Below are 21,534 nucleotides of genomic sequence, written 5' to 3'. Positions count from 1 at the left end.
AAAGTGCACTATGTTTTATTAAAAATTTTCGATATTTTGAGAAAAAAATTTTTCATCAGCGTCAATACTTAATTGGATATTTCCTTCTATACTTTTTAGCACGTAGCTATTTATTATTAGCATTATTCTTCCGACGTCTGGTTTCTTTGTAATTATAGGAAATGCGTTTTTCTAAGGTACATAAACTTTTGGGATTGACTGTATAGCCAATACATCCTTAACAAGCTTTCTTCCAGCAACGGTTGTTTATTTAACAATGAAAATAAATCGATGAAAAATTTTAATTGAACTGTATCGTTATTACGCGAGATTTATGTTGATCCTCAAATAAAAATATTAGTTAATTAACATAAAATTTCGTACTTACAATTGCACGATCATCAAATTCTAATTATCAGGACGTCAAAGAACGTTCGTAATATCAATCAAAAGTTTCAAGATTCTAAACTATACGAGTTGGTTTACCCAACGAGAAGTCTGAAAATTTGCGAAAGAAAGTTGCCTAAAAAAGTTTCGACGAACTTTCAAATAAGAAACCTTTCTCTTTCACATTGCGTTTTCGATTAAACTCGATGCCTGGGGGAAAGTTCAATTCGTGCCGGGCGAATTTCAAATTAAACAATCGACCGAATATTAATAGCCTTCAGCTGGGGACACGATTGTTCGTCGCTTTATCGTCGTCTCTTGCAGCGGATCGGGAGTTCAGTCGGAGAACACTTGTACCACCGAGAAAGGGAAATTTAGGAAAGTGCACGCAGCACGGAGCACGTAGCATGGCAGCTGCCGGGCAACAGTCAAACCCGCCCTAGGCTATTTAACCCTGCCGTGTTCTCCTCATTTATTCCTCGCGTCCCCTCCGGTAGCTATGACCCGATGAATAAAACTGTGGCAATTTAAGAATGTCTATTACACATATGGTCGGAATCAATAGAAATAATCCCATGAAATAATTGACTGTTTCATGATTTCATTGAAAGCACCTTCTTTAATATGAAGTAAAAATCATTGTTTTTGTTCACAGGTTTCGCAGCTGTCATCGTCAGGAGGTATGTACTGCACGTTTAATTAAATTGACTAACTTTAACAATACTTGAGGTGGCAACGCGAGGTCATACAGCATTAGCAAAACTCTATGGCTGACACAAAACAATCGCTGACACTCCCTTGTGTCCAGCGATAGGAATACACGTAACAGTCGAATGCCGTCCGAGATATGTAAAACGGGAAAATCGCCCACGTAAACAAGCCCAGCTGTCTAGCTATATGGGTAGGTCAATATAACGTCTGGTTTTTCCCATCGGGGAAAAAAATGAGAGAAAGCACTTGGCTCAAGGATCTCGCGCAAAATCGAGAACTAGCCGTGTTTCAGTTTTCCTAGCGTAATTTAAACGCACTGTGCACCTGACTAGGGAGTTCGGAATGGGAATTCTTCTACACACCGTTATAAAATTTTAGAACAGTATTTCCATCAATTTAGTTATTTAGTTCTGTACTTCGTAAACGTCTTTTGAAGATTCCAATTAGGAATATAAATAATAATTAATAATTGTAGGAAATATCTAAATTTTCAATTATTTTACTGTAGCTATGTAGCTTTCTAGTCTAAATATGAGACGCTCTTTTCCCAGAATGAAAATATGTGATAAGTAAAAGACTCTCTAACTCTCGACAGAATTTATATATTAGGTACGAGGTTTTTAATAGTAGGTCGTTGAAAAGCTCGAAAGCACGAAATACGGGTTTTCCACGGGGGAAGCAGTCGAAATTCTGCGCGGGTTGAAGGATCCGTGCACAGCGCGAGCGAAAATAAAGACGAGGGAAACGAAACTGCTTGCGTTCGGTCCCGTTATGCGATGCCAGTCTCGCGGGTACATACCGAAAATGGTTCTGCTTCAGTTGCCACTAAAACGATGGGAATTTCGCGTTACACGCGGCCAACGGGCAGATGAAAGGAGGAAAGAGTGAGCTGCTTCTGCGGTAACAGCAGTTACAGCGGTAATTTTACTTTACGCCGGCAATAAATGCGCTCCGCTCACGCACGCTTCCGCGATGCCCCGCCGCGCCGCATCGCCGGCCGCACCGTTTCCTCTTTCCTTTTAGCGAAACCTACTCCCCCCCTTCGCCGTCCTCGCGATACCTGTTCCTTAAAGTCGCCCGACGGCGCCCACGGCGTGGCACGAGCCACAAAAAGCGTGAAAAAAAAGCTAATCGACAATATATGTCGTGCCATTGCTCATTTCGTATTGCCAACCTAAAGTCTTCATTAACGAGTCCGTCGCGGATGATGTTCTACTTAATTACGCCGATTAAATGTAATTCAATGTTACTATTCTAATTAATGACGTTCCAACACGGTCACTGTTCCATTTTTATAATGAATCAAAATACACGCTTGCTTCAATAACTTTTATCACGGAACAAGAATTAGTTACATCTAATTAAAAGAGTTAAACGTACTGCATCAAAGGAAGAAAGAACATTCAGTTATTATACAAAAAGCAAAGAGCATTTTGCCGCGGGAATAAAAGCAAACATCACGTTAGCGTGATAGATGCGGCCGAAGTTTCAAAGTGCCGCCCACGAACCTGTTACGTCAATCTGACAACCTTTGCATGTACACGTCTCCTCCGGTGGAGTTGGCGATTTTTTAAAGAACGCGAACCAACATTTAAGCTCCTCTCATATTTTTTCTCTTGCTTCGTTCAGCTAAAAATTGATCAGTTCTTCAACGGGTTCACATTTTAAGTCGATGTTGTACGTATCTCTAAAGTCAACTACATTTTTCAATATACTCGCGTCGGCTCGAAGGCGTTAATCCTCCATCTTTTTCTATCTTCGTTCTCTTTCCTGCGTCGAACGGCTCGCAAAAGTGGTTTATTTATTACCCCATACGAAAACTAAGAAGACTGGTTACCTGCAGCGCATAAAAATGAGATAAGAAAGAAGAAAAGTGTTTTTTATTGAAGCTTTTCATCGTTCGAAGTGGAGGACGTGCGGTTACTTGCGGTAAATTAATTTCCTTCGCTTTATCGATTCCCATGATTAATCGTCCACGATTTCTAAAGAAACCGACTATCATAATCTATTGCTTAGTCTACATTAATTATTCATGATATGATTAACATAAAATAAAAAATAATTCAAAATGTAGTACAATGTGATTGATTCTAAGTTTTTAAGAACATATCATAAGTATGATCTTTTTTCATTTGATCGTTCAGATCTACTGTCTAAAGAGTCAGATTTTTAATTCACGTGCATTCATTACTTTCTCACGGAATCCCGTCGACGATTATTCGTACTCTTATGCCGAACAGTGAGTACTTCATCGAGGACCGATTGTTCGTCAAATGCTGCCCTGTCGATTATCAAACGCAAATTCCCTAATCGGTTGCTGCCACGCAAATTAATTTATACACGATTTCTGGTAAACCGAAACGTGTAGATCTCCGGCGACGAGAGAACGCGAATTGATTCCCCGAACACTTGAAATTCTCTATCTGAACGAGTGTATAATTAATTGTTCGACCGGGGGGAACATAGAGGCTGTGTCACGAGCTAGTTTTGTGGTGTGCAGAAGAGTTCTCGCTACGAAGGGAATTGGATATTGAACAATGCTTTGTCCCGCAATTACATGCAAGGGAATAAACCGATTACCTTATTCAACGCATACCAGTGACGTAACTCAGTTGCATCACGTCACGACTGTTAATTCTTATTTCGTTCACAATACATTTAAAGATTTTTTAAAATTAATTATATACACTCATTCTGAATTTTATTTATCATTTTCGATCAAAGCTTAACAATTAATAAAATAATGATATTTACTGTTAGCCATTGACAAATACGTCAACAATCATTTGTTTCTTTTAATTACATTGAATCATTCTTTTCATTAAATTTTCTGCACAATCTCAACGTTTTAGTTTTAATCAACATGATTAATAGTGATAATGTTTAACATGATATAAAATTTAAAATGGTATTGTACCTGGACCCCCAGATATGAACCTATTCGAGCGAATTTATTAACAACGTTTCGCTGAGTATAATGCACCAGCGAGTTGAGCTGAGCATTCACTAATGATGTAATGGACTAGTTGATATACTGTCATTATCATTATCGGAGCATCCGATCGTTATCGTTGATACGATACGTTCGTTTCGACAGCACATAATTGTTGATTCTATGAATAGGAAACAGATATGTCAATCCTCCCAAGAATAGAAGCCCCTAATCCGATCAGCGACGTTCATTTGACAGACAAATCGGAACACAATGGATATTTACTAATATCTAGAGATCTGCAATTAATTATATTCACTTAATGCATTATTATACGAGAAACAAATTAATGCAATTATTTAATCAAAACAGAATCTATTCAATCTTCATCTAATATGTATACATGTATGCATATATTCTTATTTATGATTCTGTTCATACAATGTAAATTATACATAAATGTTTCTTATATCTTTTTCTTTTTAAAATTTCTTTTTAAAAAACTGCCATTGAATTTGATTAAAAAGGAAAGAAGAAAAAAGGGTAAACGTCGGGAACAAAGAGCTTGATTTTTGGAGGTAACCGAGGACGGTCGCGTCCAGACGAGATCGAGCGGTGACGATGCGTAATTGCTTTTGCGGGTAAACAACCCCGCAGGCCGGTAGTTTCACCCGGCAAACCGAACACTCTTAGCGGGGTTCTAGAGTACGGGCAAAAGGAGAGTCGGAGGGATGGATAGCCTAGCCTAGGAGAGGCGGCAACGTGCAAGTGTAGTGTAGTAACTCCCCGCGCGTATCAAACTTTGTTTTGTCACGGGAGGAGTCGTTTGCCGCACGCCGGCGTAACTTACCCCTGTGTTTACTAAACGCAGTTATGGCCCGGCTGCCACTGCCTCCCAGCTACCCTGTCAGACCTTCCTCTTTCTTCCTGCCCGCATTTCTGTTCCCTCTACTCGTCTAGAATCTCTACGTTTGTCTCTTGCCGGCCAGTGGCGCGCAGGGTGAGAACGGGACGCGTGTCTTTTCAGAGACCGCACAGGGGCACTTTATCCACGGTGCACACGCCATTAATTCCGCCCCCTCCCGAGCAACCTTCCCGAAATACTCCACTCCATGTGTGAGTGCAGAAATTTCAGATGTCTCTTTGTGCGCGACGGTGTATCCAGAACCGTCCTCCATTTACTCGGTTCTATCCGCGGCGCCGCTGTCGACACCGCGTAGACAAGTGTGCCTGGAAATTGCGCGGGATGTGAAAAGAGGATTGGGACGAAATGGAGTCGGGGGGCGGCGGGTTAGGCAAAGTGCTGGCGAATGAAAGAAAAAATGTGTAAACGTGCACGAGGAAAGGGCTAAGCTACGACGACCACGGCGCGGAGTCATGGATACAGTTTTTTTGTGACGTACTTGAGATTACAACCTCGACGTACTAAATGTCAACGAACTCGTTTATAGAATGAGAAGCAATGAATATATGTAAGGATCAAAGAACAACTGGGGTTTAATCGAATTTTTTTAACAATATTTAATCATAGACAGATAAAATAGATTCTGTACTTAGCATGACTTTATAACATTCACAAAGAACTAGTTTTCACGGAGTCTACGGTTCATTTATATACATATAAGAAACTGAAGGCAATGTGAAAAATATCGGGGAGTATCGAACGTGACAAAAAGGATACTTCAATTATTTTATGGACGCTTTTGAATTCATCTTACAATTACGAGAGAGTCACGCCCTAGTCGATTTACTAACTACGGAATATCAAAATTATTGGAACGCTCGTTCATTTATTACGTAATGTTATTTATACCCTATAGACGCGACAATTATATCTCGAAGGAATGCGTGTAAAAATAATGAAACCAGTTTTCTGCCGGCGAAACCGGTATTTATAACCGACGCTTAGTGCATTAATTGTCAATAAATCTTCCGGCATCAATGCGGAGTTCGTATACCAGAATGTAAGGCTTGTAAAAGGAATATAACGACGGGAATCGATATAATAACACGTGTTAAAACAAGCGCACGTTGAAACGTGTCGCGATAAAAGAAACATTCCACTATACTCTAACACAGAAGTCATAAAATAGATATGCATCATGTTGATGTACATATACGAAAAGCTATTATAAAACCTAATTCATTTATCCTGATTATACTTTTTAACAAATTCATTTGTTGCCAGATTTCATATTACAATTATACTTTCAGCATTTATAAACGTATCAATATTTAATTTTCTATTTTGTCAATCGAATTTTTCAAATCAAACTTTTACTTGATTCTTATTGCATAGGCAAAGAGTAGATAAAGAGTATTCAGTTCGCAATACTGGAAGCTAAAGGTACGCAAATTGCAATATGTTCCGCAGAGCTAGTAAAACCGGATTAATACGAGTTGAGATATGAGGTTTATTTTTAATAAGAACGGCAATTATGCGTACGCATAGATTTATTAGTCGACGTTGAAATCCAGTTCGCCATACATTTTTCTTGGTCAAGGTTCGTAGGTCTTGTTAGGTTCAAGTTCACTGCTGCATTTTCTGTATAAGCCTGGAGCTAATGGCATTATCATAAGAAGATATCTAGTAACGTGCCCCGTATATGGTAATTTAATGTATCCGTTTTTATGCTTGCCCCCACACGCGTGGGCAATGAACGCTTACTTTTAGAATCGCCTATTTAACGCAATCTTGGATCACCATGATTATTATATTGCGCGTCTTATCTAAAGCGTTGATTTATTATACTTGCATTTCAACCGTGTCGTTCTTCTCTCGAGAAACAATTGAAAGCAACGTTTTTTCATAGGAAAAACATTTTCGGAGTAAGAATTTACTTACACAATTTTTATAATTGATGACAAGTTTTATTTAATGCTCGACATATTTACCAACTGAGTTTGTAATAAGGAATATCTGAAAAGTAGCATTATGCTATTTCGCGTAATTAAAATCCTGACTCGGGCTGCTAATGATTCCCAGCTGTCTATACATACACTACTTAGTAACTTTAGCCATCAATCCCTGTCCAATTACGAGGGCGGCGGGATGAGACAACGGCGAGTAATTAAATAATCAAGTAGCGCGTGGAATCGGTGATGAATCGGCTGATGAGACGAAAATAGGTGTCCGTAGCTTGACGCATGCCGATTTTCACGGATACGTAGCCAACGTCGTTACCGTTGAAATCTGAATCGGCATGACATCGCGCTGACGCGATAGCCGCGTACCGCGTTATGGAATCTTCAACACGCTGAATATGGATGACGCTCCACTTCCTCCTCCACCACCTCCCGTACGTACCACCTCCAGCTCTGGCGGATCCTATTTGTGGTACATTGAGCTGTCACACCAGCCACGGAATTACGAGGGCTCCCCAATGATAACCCGTTAAGCGTACATACGGATGGACGAACGAGCTGAGCGACTAGCCAACGCTCGGCCCTAGGATTTACACCGCAAAGCATTATATAGCCAGTTGTAATTCGCACGCGATCTTTGCGTGTTGTCGTCGATGTTGATTCCCACTAGCGGAAACGTGATACAATTTATGATTGCCCCTTTGAACGGGCCAGATGCTGCATGGACACGTATACACGCGAGGAACTCGCCTGAACATGCGTATCAGAATGTTTGGAATTACCTATTATTAAACTCGTTAAGAGTTGTATTATTTATGTACAATTATATTACACCCGTACCAGCCAGGGCGGTTCAAAGTTTAATTGCGATACGAGTAATTTAATATTGAAAATATTGCTGGATATGGTATTTTGCATGGACGAGACAGCTCATTGTTAGCGTGGTGTGAACCTGGCGATCGACGAAATGTCGGCGAAGCTGTGAATCATCCCGCGAGCAAATAAGGTTCGCCACGCGCATCCCGATGCCCACGCTCGTCCTACGTATTTACTACAGAACGAGATACATAATAGTACCGTTGCGTTTCGAGATCAAAGAATTTCGCAATGAAATAAGCAAGAAACAAGTTCCGCCACCTCTGTAACTGACAGGTTGGGCCTCTTGAGAGTACATCAATGTACTCAAGTACATTTGTGCTACGTGTAATAAAATAGTTTTGTATATAAGACTTGGCAAGTTCCTCAAATTTATTAACTCAGTTAATTAACTACAAATTTCTTAATTCACTTAGCAATTACGATTATTAAGGAAATATTGTTCATTGACAATTATTTAAAAGAGCTTTTTTATTTTGTGTACATATTCTTTTTAGCTGGCCTTATAGAATGATTGAATTATTGTTCTGACGTACACTAGTACGATTCACAGCCTGTCAATTGAGTTATTGGAAGATATTGCGCGTGCCAGAACAATGGGATCGGCAAGGTGTTATTCTCTGAGCGATTTGTATTAGCGATTGCATCCTATCATCCCATACCCAACGTCCTGCATGTCATAATGCGTACCGCGTCTGCCGCCAATCGATTCGAGCCCGACAGAATAATCCGTTCATTTTCACAGACGAACACAGAGGAACTAAATTCAAAACTGTTGCTAATATCAATTTTCGTGTTTAACTCGCGCTTGATTAACCTGCGCAGTTATTAAAATAAAATCAGATCAAATATGTCTTGCTCGTAAAAAGCAATTAAATTAAGCACTCTGCTTTCAAGCACTTTGTAATGGTAGTATAATAGTTAAAGAGATTGGTCTAGCTGCATCAAATGATTTCACTATCGACAAGAAACACGACTTTTAAGCTGTTCGTTAATTGTCTTTCGATGATGTTCGTTGGCCTTCCTGCCTCTCATGAACGCCCATCTGACAGTCATCAATGTATCATGAAGCATCGATGTATCATAACCCCGTGAACGTTCCTACACGCGCGTGACTAACCGCCAGACACGGCTATCGGATATGGAATCGGATTTTTTCTATGCGTGACTATCTCATTTTTTGGAAGATTATGATGAACGATTGCGTGGAACCGATGAGCAGATATTCGACGAACAGCTTGCTACACAATGAATTTGATGGATTAAACCGAGGACTCTGATACAGAAACAATTTGATCTGAACATTTTCAAATTAATTAATCAAAAGTACAAACGAACATCATTCTCGTGTGATTTATATTTAAATAATATTTTATTATAATATATTACACATGTAGAAAGAATATGACAAAAAATGCATGAGGAGAAGCACGATCCTGAAATAACGGGTTAACTATGACGTAGTAAATAAGTGAGACGCTGGACAGGTGCGGAAATTTGGTGGGGCAACAATGGGCCGTGTATTAACGAAAATCTGCAAAAAGCACACTTAACAAACGGTTTCGTAACGCGGATACCGGTTTCATCGCGTATCCGGCCACGGCCACGGCCACGGCTTCGACACGCCACGGCATGGCGCGGCGCGTCACGGCACGGCACGGCACGGCCACGGCCACGGCCACGAAAACCCACAGCACGTTTCGCTGTAACAGAAAACCGTACGCGCGAACTTCATGCGCACGATATTAAAGACTATAATGGCCGGCCATTAATTACCAGGCTCGAGGCTTAGCTCTTCCACGAGAACCCTCAGTCTCGCAGTCCGGTAGTCGAGCATTCGTCTTCGGGAATTCCTCTCCTACGTGAGAACCGAACTCACCGGTGGAAGAGGAGAGACCACGGAAAAGGGAGGAGGTGAAAGAGTTTATCGTTCGTTCGTTGCGCGGGAATATAGTATCCCGGTGACGCACGATCGGGTTCCGGGAACAATCGTTCCTCTATATAGGTACCGCATCGCGGACATTCGCGGACGTGTACAATTATCCCCATGCGTCCTGTCACCGACTCAATTAAGTATGGCATTCCGTGGGATTTATTCTCCCGTGTCGCCAAACGTTTACCAGAATATGTTTCTTAACTATAATACCATCGGTACATCGTCATTCTTGATTCACTCGTTCCTCAGATCCGAAAACTATGAAATTTCACGGACAGTAATACGGCTTCCAATTCGTTGGCGTAACATTTTCACAATATTATAACGTATCGATTTCCTATTGATCGCAACGTTTAGATAATTCATTGCTCCTCGACGGGGCTCTGTCCGCGGCGTCGAATTAATGGGACGTCTCGTCGGGCGAGCGACTAGGATAAATCGGGAAACGCGGGAGACGAACGAGTAAAAGATCGCGTTTCCCTGTCCGCAGCCTGGGAACGCGAGCTGCCTTTCATAAAGCAAATTCGTCTTGACATTCCCGGATTTATGAAGATTTTCAAAGTATCTCGTAAAAAGTGTTTACTACGGGCAAGAATTCCAGTCAGCGCCGGTTACGAGAAAGTCGTGCACGAGCACGAGCTTCCCTCCGGGTCGCGGTCGTAGGCTCGGCATCCTGGTGCCAAGAGTGCGAGGTCGATGCCCCAGGAAAATCTCGTGAGTCGCAAATCCTTCCTGAGCGTCCGCGAACCGACGTCCGGCGAGCGTGAAACGTCGTTAATCACGCCAGGATTCGGTATCGAGTTTCATCCCCCGCTCCCGCTCCACCCCTTGCACTCAGCGAGCCCCAGTATGCCCGCGCAGCCGCTACTTATCCTGCGTTTTGAGTCTACCGACGAGACCTGCAAGCGGCGCGCGGGCGAAGTATCGAAAGCTGAAACACGCGTTCTCGATGAGCTCTCTCGTACGCTCCAAATAGGTCCAGCGTTACTGTTCAAAGAACCTTTCATCGTCCCTTGAACGGCCGCAACTTCATCACCGCCTAATCCTGACCATCCTCGATTTCCGGTCCACGTAAATCGTTCAGACGAGTGTTACATGTTGCTATTAACGATATAAATTGTCTGGTTCGCCAGATTTTATTGACGTCTCGATTTTTAACAGAACGATTAAAACTTATGAGTGAAAACATTTATATGACTTCGGTTTATATGTTTTATTGGGTAAAACAAGAGATAAATATAATTAATAGGCATACAAAATTGGATTTTGTTTTAAGGACGTTATGAGGTTACATGTATAAAGCGAGAAGCGCATGCACGCTGATATTGGCGACGTGATCCTGTGCGCGGGTAGAATGCTCATCCTGGCGAGCATAAATCATAGCGTGAACTTTCATCCGATAATCACTAACGACGGGGACTGAAGTTTTACTGGTGAGACGCGAGAAGCCGCCCCCTAAGTTTCTTCGGGGCGCCGCGGCGCAGTCAAAGGTCTTCGTCTTGAATAACGTCTAATTGGCTACGCCGGGAGTGCACCTCTCTTCCAAACAGTAGCCTGACCTCCCACGCCGCTTTTACTTCCGCTCGAATGGCCGGTCGTCGAAAACGAACTGAAACTTTCTCGTTCGTTGTCAATCGGATCGATGACTTGATCAAACGGCGATCCGAGTTTCTGAAGTATGTCGTCAAGCAAACTGTGCATTTTTATGTGAAACAGTATCTTCGCAGTATTGTTTATCGTTGGAGAATTAAGTATAATTGGGTAGAAAATTGTTTGCCACTTAAACATCGTCATACTCAATGCTTTCCGAGAAATTCTCTTAAACAGGCTTTGTGCTTTTTTCAACTTCTAGAAAATGCTAATTAGACTGCGAATTATTTGTCAACTTAACATATTCAATTTAGATTGAAATTTTTTATTATTTTTGGATCATACAATTTTTTTATAGATGCATGAAATCCTCAATCCAGTGATAACCCAAGATTAGACATAATACATTCTTGTCCACGTACGCCTGATGAGTTTTTAATATTTTTTTTTCGAATTGAATAATTATGGCATCCCTCTTACAAAGAAGTTAATTTTACAAAAAGCCGGGACATGCCAATCCGGGCCCCGGACAAGCTTTTGTACTTTGGGTTTTCAAACTCTCTTCGTTCGTTTATTTTCAACGATTTCTCGTCTGCCATTTTTCCGGACCCTTTTCAAACGTAGCATCGTCCCTCTGGTCTAGTATCTTACGCGGTTCGGGCATTGTCTCTCGGCCGTTATCTTCCGTGGTCGCGTCGTAGGATTCAGCTTTACAGACGACGATGACGACGACGACGACGACGACGACGACGACTACAACGACTGCGACTACGACTACGCCCCGAAGACACTGTCGGGCCAGACAAGCAGTCAGACAGTGCCGTAATAAATTGCTACCGTATTAATGACGCTCCCGCGCACCGACAGCCGAGGTTAGGTCATGACATCCTTTCGGCCTCTGTTAGCTCGTGTGCACACACCGCACACTGGCCGGTCGTGTGTTAGTACGCCGCCTGCACGTTGTACCACTGCGCTGTCTTGCGGCCGCGCTCACCCAAGATTGACCGCCAAGTGATTATCATCAGCTTGGTATGAAGCATATTGCTATCATTATCGCCTTAATATTCCCCGTACGGAGCCGTTCTCGGTTACGATGAATTTATTCGCGACCCCGTACTTACACGCGATGACGCGTGCCGTTTAATCAGCATTTCCACTTCCGTATTAAATATATAATTTCATCAAATCGAATTATTAAGCGTTTCGTAAATTAGTAAAATTGCATAAGCAGTGTCTATCGGAATGTTAAAAAAAAAAGCGTATTGGTCTTAATTAATAGAAATAATTAAATAACGTACTAACGCCGTTTAGTTCGGAGCTCGTATACTATTGGACTTGTAAGTTTCTCATACTACCGTTGACTTGGTGAGCGAGTGCAAACACGAAATAAATAAGTCAAAGACGAATACGGCGCGCGAAGCCGGAATCAGGAAGGAGGGAATATGATTGAAGGCGGAGCGTGTGTACAGCTTCCATGGCGCGGCGTGGCGATCGGTTTCGAGTCGATAAAAGATCGAGAAGAATCATTTAATTCTTCGAGGGGCGAGCCAGGGCGTACGTGATTTGTGTTCGAAGCCGAGGTCGTTCCTCATTGCAGGCACCGTTACGTCCCACGGGCTCTCGTGGCTCGAAAAGTCAAAGTTAAATTTAACGAGCTTAACCGATAACTCTTGCTCCGATCTCCCCGGCTCTCATTGCCCATCCCTGCGTACCGGTTTGGGGGCTCCGCGTACACACACTCTGCCCGTACGTATCGCGTGGAAATAGATGCCGACGGCAAAGACTCGCGTCGGATCGCGTGTATCAAGCCATATGCCGTGGAGATTCGAACAGTGATCCTGTGTGTCAGTCGGCATATCAAATCGGGGGCTGCATGTGCTTCTATTCCCAGGCGACGTGGCGTCTGTCGCTGGGAGGCTCCGCGCGCATTTAGTTTACCGGTCGCATGTAAACTCGCTGGAACGAGACACTAGATAACGCGAGAACAGAAACCAACGCCGAGCCACAGACCTGTGAAAGACACCAAGTGCCGCAACCCACCAGCTACCGTTGATTACGTTCTGAATCTTCTGTTCCACGCTCCCGTCGCATATCTATGCGAATCGTTTCAGAGGTTTTCAAACGATGACCGTGTACAGGTTTGAAAAATGTCTATGAACCGAGCAAATGCGAAAGGGTTAAATAAAATTCAGATTCGTACGCGTGGGTACTTCAGAAAAAATTGCACTCCTTTCTAGGGACGAGTGATTTCTCGGTACATTAAGTGTAACAAAAACGTGGACGTTTCATGCGTTACAATCCGGCACGTATGTGCATACACCGGACGAACAATGGTTACGGTTATTTTTCAACCGCACTACCACCAGTGACCCGCTATTACCGTGGACGCAATTCATTACACGGTACTACGCTCAAGTATATAGTATTACGTTATGATTGATCGCGCGGCGTGATCCGCGGAACAGCCATGTCCCATCTGTCACCAATAAATATCCAATTTCACGTTGCAGTGATATATAAGACGCCTTAACGCAAATTTTTTGCGGTACCATGTAATAGGATCATTTATTAAGGAAATTGGCTGTGGGCGATGTTGCTCCCGATCCTCCTCACCGTCTTTCGCATCTCGTCACTCGTCGTTTAATAAAAAGAAGACATATGTCCCGCTTGACTAGCCAAGAATTCAAACTCATCCTAGAAAGTAAATAAACTGGAAACTTATGAAATCATCTTCGACTCCATCCATCCTGTCGAGACCCGTGTACACTTTTTATTCCAACTAACTGTTACATTGACAGAGAAATTGGGAATGTTGTAGTAAGGAAAGAGAAATTGTTGCACGATAGACGATGAGTTACAACGGCGATACGTGCCACGAGCTCTTGTTGACACGAATCAACGGTGCTGTTTTCTCCTGAGGAGTCCGTGTTCCTCGTCGCGATCTATGGATGACGACGAAACGAATAAAGCGCGCACCATTTTTCACGTTGCCTTCAGCGAACGCAAAACGAGTGGATTCCTTGCGGAGGCATGGCGTGGCATGGCGTATGCCGGGCTCCACGTGAGCTGGTTGTCGATACGTCACGTTCACCGCGGAATAAAACTGCCTTAGGAAACCATTTTCGACTTTACTGTTCGCCAGGCTACTCAAACTGGAATTCGACGATCGTTTCCGTACTACGCTACGCAGCAAAAGGAAACCGTAGTTCCTTTTGATGTTTAGCCTCGCCCCGATCCACCGGCGTTCGCAATCTTGTAATCCGTTTTTCCGCGGTTTCTTTCCACGACGCGGTGGGAACACGTCAAAGGAATGGAAGATTTGGAGTTAAACGTGTGTTAAAAATCGCTTTTGCAAATAACTGAACCGATGTTCCTATTTTGTTTCGCTCTACACTCGATGCAAAGAAAAGATCGTTATTTAACAAAATCAGAGTATGAGAACGAAGCGTGCTATTATTTTCTGTGTTAATTACGTTTACTGAACACGTACTCTGCACTGAGAGTGCATGTTGACGCATATATTAAATTCAAAAACATTGTTCCTTTGTAAATCAATAAACAATTCACGTGAAAACGATGAAATTTCGATGAAAACAATCTGTTTTACAAATCTGCTTTATATATAAATATTGGTATTGTAACTATATACGATTTCTCATTCATATTGAAACGCTCATATTACTAAATATCAGCATATTCTGATTAAATAATGATCAGAGCGCACCAGATTTGAATTTCCTCTCTCTGAAGAGATGCCCGACGACCGGAAAATATGTTCGCATAAGGACAAAAAGTGCATTTCCATAAACTCATATTTTGCAGTATTGTTGCCTGGTTATCAATAAAATAGTGCAAAAAACGCGTGGTAGAAAAAGTCACGTGACTATCTTAGCACCTTAATCAAATTTTTTGCCTACGGCTGTAAGCATTTAACCGCAAACAGCGAGTAATCTCTCGTTAACATAGAAGTTAATTAAGAAACAGCTTAAATGAGAAACAAAATTACGTTTTTAGAAAAAAGGCAATTGATCTGTCACTCGCAGCGACATGTTTACCATCCGGTTGCCGAGTCATTAATTGTCATGATTAAATTAGTTATTTATGAAACTCTCCGTATTTCATGAGAAAATAGATACCGAAACGCGTTAATCGCTCGTGCCCAGCTGGTCGTTACATTCTGACAAGCGTAACACCCGCTAAGTACGAACTTCGCGGCTGGGAATTTCTCGTTCGCGGTAAAGAACTGAACAGATGCTCGGGGAGATCGATGTCCTTAAAAAGAACGATGGCTGTACGTCGAACTGAGATTTGTTTCGCCTTTATTCTACGAGTGCACGCGGAACAGGTTGATGAACGAAGCGAGGTAAAAACTTTTTGCAATCGTTGATCTCACTGTTGCGTTCACTCTTCTCAAGTTTCCCCGCGCCGCGTTCTAATAACACCGATTTCAACGAATACTGCTGGTAATTCTCAAGCGGAACATTAATCGAAGAGAAACCGTAATCTCCGATGAAGTACTTTCGGTAAACGAGAAACCTTCTTACGATATTCTCATCGGAACTATTTTCTAATATACACATCAAATAAAATCGAATAATCTACTAGGTACCCATTATTACTCACAATTATCAATATTTCTTGAGAATAATAAATTGAACGAGATTAATGTACGAGACATTCTGCCATGCACTTATTTCATGATTTCCAGACCCTGGAGTCTAATAGCCACTACGTGCTTATTTGCATTACACTTAACTACAGTAACGTGAAATTATCTATTGATTTAATAGTCAGGGTAAGATGCAGGGGGTCACGAATATCCGAGGGTTGGAGGTAAATTGGGACAATTTACAACAGCAGCGAATACACTCTCGCTAATATCTTGGAATTACATATAAACTAATGAATATACTGCGAATTTATAGGAAAATTAAGTAATTGTGAACAGTAGATGTCCAAAATATTTAATTGTAATTATAAGAATTGGACTCATCTCGTTAAAGAGTAGCGTATGAGTGATTTACATTTGTACGTGAAACTTGATTCACATACATATGTAAGTAAGATTTGTTCCAACTAGGAAGAGAAGTCGTCAATGCTCTTGTGAGGTAGACTGTACCCGAGGGATGGTGATGGGGACGGCGATGGCACGAGGTTGGGACAGTTTCGAACTGCAATGCGCGCTAGGGCGACGCCTTGAATGCGAGATTCAAAATTATCGCGACGATTCGGAACAGTTAGGTTCGTCTACCGGTCGAGAATGGCGCACGCGGGGGAGGGACAGAGAGGGCGAGAGGGCCGGGGGGAAATGAGAAAAAGAGAGAGAAGCAAAGAAAACGGAACTGCTTCACCGAGCAAATGTATGCGCACTCTCGGAGATAACGCGAACGCGAGGAGCCCTCTCGCGCGCGCGTTCTCTCCGTCACTCCCCACGGCTTTCTTTCCCTTCTCCGTTGTTCCCTTCCTTTTCGTTGGCATTAACGTGCTGATGCGGTCTCAAGCTTAGGTTAAGACTAAAGGTTAACTCTCGTGTCCATCTTCGCTCTACACGATGGATAATTCAGCGTTACTTAACCGTGCCCGTAAGCCGCGAAAGAAACGGCCACGCTCCCGCTAAATTGTTGCAAAATGACGACCGGTCAACGCTTGTTTATCTCCTGTCTCTCCATTGTCCACACGAACGGCGAACACCGAGATCCAAAGCTCCTCTCGCAGAAACCCAGCTCCCTCCTCCCCCAGCCGGGAGATTTTGTTTTCCGAAAGGATCGAATCGTGTTATTTCATAGACTTGGATTACCATCCGCCTGTTGATGTTGACATTGTTCACTCATCCCTGAATATCGGCCGATGAGCGCATCACAAGAATCGTTTACTTACACGTTATAAAAGGCTTTTTAAATCTTGACTAGACGGATCAGTGAGATTCGAGGCTCACCTCTATCGTGAAGGTGTTTCAGAGAAATAGTATTGTAATATTATTAATTAAAATAGTATTGTAATAAAATAATTAAAATAGTATTGTAATAAATAGTATATAATGAATTTTCATTAACCTGAGTATATAACCCATCAACAATGTAAAATATATTGCTTTATTTATTGAACCTTAAATAAATTTCAAATTAAAAATTGGGTGGCGCTTGAATTGCATTGAATAAAAGGAAGCGATGGTTCAAATGAAAAACTTTTAATAATGTACTCTTGAATCAAAGAGCATAGACCCAAGAAATTTAATATTTCTCAAATAAAAATACAGAAATATACCTTCATACGAATAATATGTCAGCAATTCCTTTCTGTCCAAATCATAATAAATATCTTTACTAATAATGTATTCATCCTCTCGAAGTTAACAATAACTTAGAAACAAAGAGTGGTAATAATATGATACTATTTTCAATTCTCAACCAACGCTCCGCAGATTTATACGTATGTGATAGTAAGAGCGGAAATAAATTTTCTTATCAGCGATGTTATCCGTACGTCGTCGGGAAATCATAATGATTGGCTTGCAGTACCACGCAGTAGTCTGGCTATTGTCTTCTTGAATGTCAGAAATCATACTCCCTATAGCGGAGGGTTTCCATTTTAATAAGATAGCGATCGATGTAAAATTATGACGACGGCTCTGAACCGCGGAGGTTTATTGAAATTATTACTCGCGGATTAAAATGCGATGACAATTGCCATGGGTCGTGGGCGGTAGCCGGCCAATAATATACGGGATGGAACAGTTCATTGAAAGGCTTTCAGCATCATTCGTTTGGTATCTAAGTTCTTCCTACTAGCTGGCCTCGTAGCGGGTATGGAAAAAAATTATTCGACCCTTCGTGATACTCCATCATGGGTGGTCTACCGATTCAGATAGCGATCTCCTTTAACGGTAATCTATACTTCAAGAAGCTACATTACTGGGAGGAAGATCGTTACCTCTGATCTAATGAATATCGCCGATGATCCTTATATATCATTGCTCGATAACAGTTTCGTTAACTCGAGCACAATGCCAGTTAATACGAATTACGATTCACTACGTTCGATGATATACCAATCCCTAAGTTCTTTTATAAATTACGTAACATCACCCTGACCGTATGCAACAATTAATTTGTACGGCCAACTGCATCACGTAATTATTTCTTGTAATTTTACAGCTGCGCTAATTGAACAATTTTTAGCGAATTTATATTGAATTTGCTAGTCAAATAATAATATATATGTTGATGGTAATAACAGCTTTTTTGCTATAGACATAATTACGATACAAGGGATTACGGAAGCGTATTTCCTCTTTGACAGGAAAGACGGATTAACGTTGTAATGAGAACTGAAGAAAAGGGGAGAAACAAGATGCAATAGTAATTAAAATCAATTAGGTAAATGTGTAATTGAAAGGATCTTTATTGGCAACAAGAGCAAGAAGTGAATGGTTTAAACGAATGATAGATAATAAAACATTCATTCTCTATTGTTAGACAGATCCATTGTTATTACATTATGGGTTAAGTGCCTTTGTATACTGTCATTACATACTTTCACTAATTCGAAGTATGCTGCAACTTCGTTTTTGCCGATATTTGGCTTCAAATTCGCAATACCGAGCCATTCCATTCTCATTTCAATGAAAAATTCTTCTCTTTGTACAGTTGTTTTATCTCCCAAAGCTCTTTCGGAAAAGCCAGTCTTCAATGTACACGATTGAATTATCACTTGTTATTCGAGATATTCCCGGATCCTCTCGTTTATTTACTCGTACCGGATGTAATTTCCTATTTCCTCGTTTCTGCCTTCCTCATCCTTGTTATCCGACGTTTTACCTCGCTCGTTTCACAGCTGGCTTGGCACGTAAGTCAATATTTGTACTCCGACCTTTTTGGTGACCATGATATTCCCCGATTTCGCTCATGAAAATTGCTCGGACCCGACCTCTTTAGCGAACGTGCGCGAATTCCGCTGCAGCTGCAGCCGAAAGCTCCTTCGTTTGACATAAATGAGCGCCAATACCGATATATTAATGCTTACACGGGCCGTGAGTCGCTTCTCAAATAAGCCAGATTTAGTACCAAATTTTTGTCGAAGAAAATTTAATGTAGAGAATTATGTTATTTCAGTCAGTGTGCAATGATTTTATTATCCGATAGCGAAAGAAGAAATTGAAGAATTGCCAGCGAAATTCTTAACGTATAAAATAAAAAGGTTTGAACGTTAATAAAGATGCGATAAAGAGCAAGTAGCTCGAAGATAGAATCGAACCATCCGGACCGTATGAAGTGCAGCGGAGTCCCGTTACCCGAGAATCTGTGCTCGATCTTGACGTTTTCTATCATAAATTAGAATATCTCTCTCATCGAGAGCAAGGGACAATGTTTCCTCGACGGCGAGCTGCCTAACCTTGGAATCACGTCTGTTGTATCAAAAAAAAAAAAAAAAATCGGAAGGGTGAATGATCTTATATGTGTAGCAAAACCGATGAATCGACGGGGCTACGGAGGACAGCGAGAGATACTAATCGAAACGTCGTAGCTACGAACGAAATGGAACCGATTTACTGTTATTCGAAGTCCAGCCTGGCTCTATTTCACATGTCAGAATAAGTTCATATCGGTTTATCTAGACCCCCGACATTCTTTGATAAGACCCGCATTAAATCTCGTTCGTGGATTCCGTTTCGCCCGCTACTCCTGCTTCTAATACTCCCCTCGCGCACTCGCGAGAGTCTCAACTAGAAGTTTCACCTTTATACACTTGCCGTTTACTGTATTACACGTTACAGTATAAGATTGCTAGTTTCAAACCAATTCATTCTCTTAATTAACGTGCCTTATTATCTTTTAAATGTTCAAATGCTTTAGAAACGTTCATGTCTAAACAAATATTTATTACATATTGTTTATGCGTAAGTAAAAATTTCTTACTCGATTCATAGTTACGAAACACAGTTATTAAGGTAACGAGTTGGATAACCAATTTATACTATTGTGTTCGTAATTCCGAGTACATAACGGAGTGGAAGGTAATTATTTTGGTGGCAAGGGATCATCGTATATAATTGAGAACGTGGGTAAACACTTAAGCGACTTAACTCCAATTTTCTCCGTGTTCTTGCGGTGCAGCTCATCATGCGCCGCGCGATCATGTGCCGTTCGACGACGATCATGATTCCGTTGATATCCGCTACTTCGAATTCGCCTTACGTAGAAACCGGCAAAAATCGTGATACTATTCAGAAACGGTACACGCGTCCCGACATCTGAGTCAACGAGTCGTAACGCTTTCTCTTTGAGACGAAAAACGTTCGCGAGAAATGTGACAGAGAAGCACTATTATAATAATTACATATGCGATTTTATGTATTGATACTGGAAACTGCAGAACCTAATTCATATCGTAAGAGAAATTGTGAATCTAGTACACTCAGCCTCGAAGGCATAGTTGAATTTATTCCATTGCATCCATCTTCATTGCAAGGATAAAATTCGTTTCATTTTACCTAATTTAATTAAATGTACATATAGCCACTTAAATAATCCAGGCGCAATAAATTATATTTAAGTATGATAAACAATGAACTTATTTTATGTATGAATTATTCAGATACAACGTATCTACAAATGTACTCACTCTCATTTAGAACATTAGATTAGGATTGAGTCGTTTTGGAACGTAAGTGAAAGAATAGTAACATTAATGAGTGTCGTTGATCATACGAATGTACATACACACGTGCGCGTGCATTTATTAGCGACGGTAACGCGACGATTACGTGGTCATTTAACACGGCACGGGAACTGTACGTTTATTTCCTCCGCGTCTGTATAGTCTTGCACGTGTAAGCGATGCCGGAGTAATGACTAAAATGACAGTGTCACGGAAATAATAGTAAAGGGAATTAATCTTTGTCATAGAGGAACGGGCAATGCTCCTCGGATGCTCCTCACGTGCATTATGCTATTAGCGTAAAAGCCGGTTTAATGATGGTTAAATCGTGATCAAGTATGATAAAATGCCTCGACGAATTTCCACCTCTAAAATAAGATAACAATGATTCCGCGATACGTTTTCGCGTTTCTTCCTGAATCACGATCTGATTATCACGTTTCACGTAGAAACATAAATTAACGAGTGTTATCTAACAGTGTTTATATGGTGATCCAGTCAATTTGAGTCTGAACTATATGTGTGTACAATCATCGACCAGAGTCTGCCCATTCACGGTTGGCATCGCCTGAGCAAGGGAAGAGTAACCCTTATCTTTATT

The 21,534-nt window shown here is 41.4% G+C and overlaps 2 protein-coding genes across 3 annotated transcripts in view; one reads left to right on the top strand and one right to left on the bottom strand.

The window, feature by feature from the left end:
- Positions 1–21,534, bottom strand: part of Atg16 (Autophagy-related 16) — a 417,335-nt gene that overhangs the window by 69,234 nt on the left and 326,567 nt on the right. The gene's annotated exons all lie outside the window — the stretch shown is intronic.
- Positions 1–21,534, top strand: part of neo (ZP and PAN domain-containing protein neyo) — a 188,331-nt gene that overhangs the window by 20,077 nt on the left and 146,720 nt on the right. The window contains exon 2 of the mRNA XM_018025810.2: positions 1,022–1,046. The gene's annotated coding sequence lies outside the window, so the exon portion shown is untranslated. The remainder of the gene's footprint in view (positions 1–1,021; positions 1,047–21,534) is intronic.

This window comes from Ceratina calcarata, unplaced genomic scaffold (assembly GCF_001652005.2).
Source record: "Ceratina calcarata isolate Rehan_Ccalc_2016 unplaced genomic scaffold, ASM165200v1 scaffold368.2, whole genome shotgun sequence".
Classification (NCBI taxonomy): domain Eukaryota; kingdom Metazoa; phylum Arthropoda; class Insecta; order Hymenoptera; family Apidae; genus Ceratina; species Ceratina calcarata.
The sequence above is the reverse complement of the archived record's forward strand: the minus strand, read 5'-3'. Positions and strand labels throughout refer to the sequence as shown.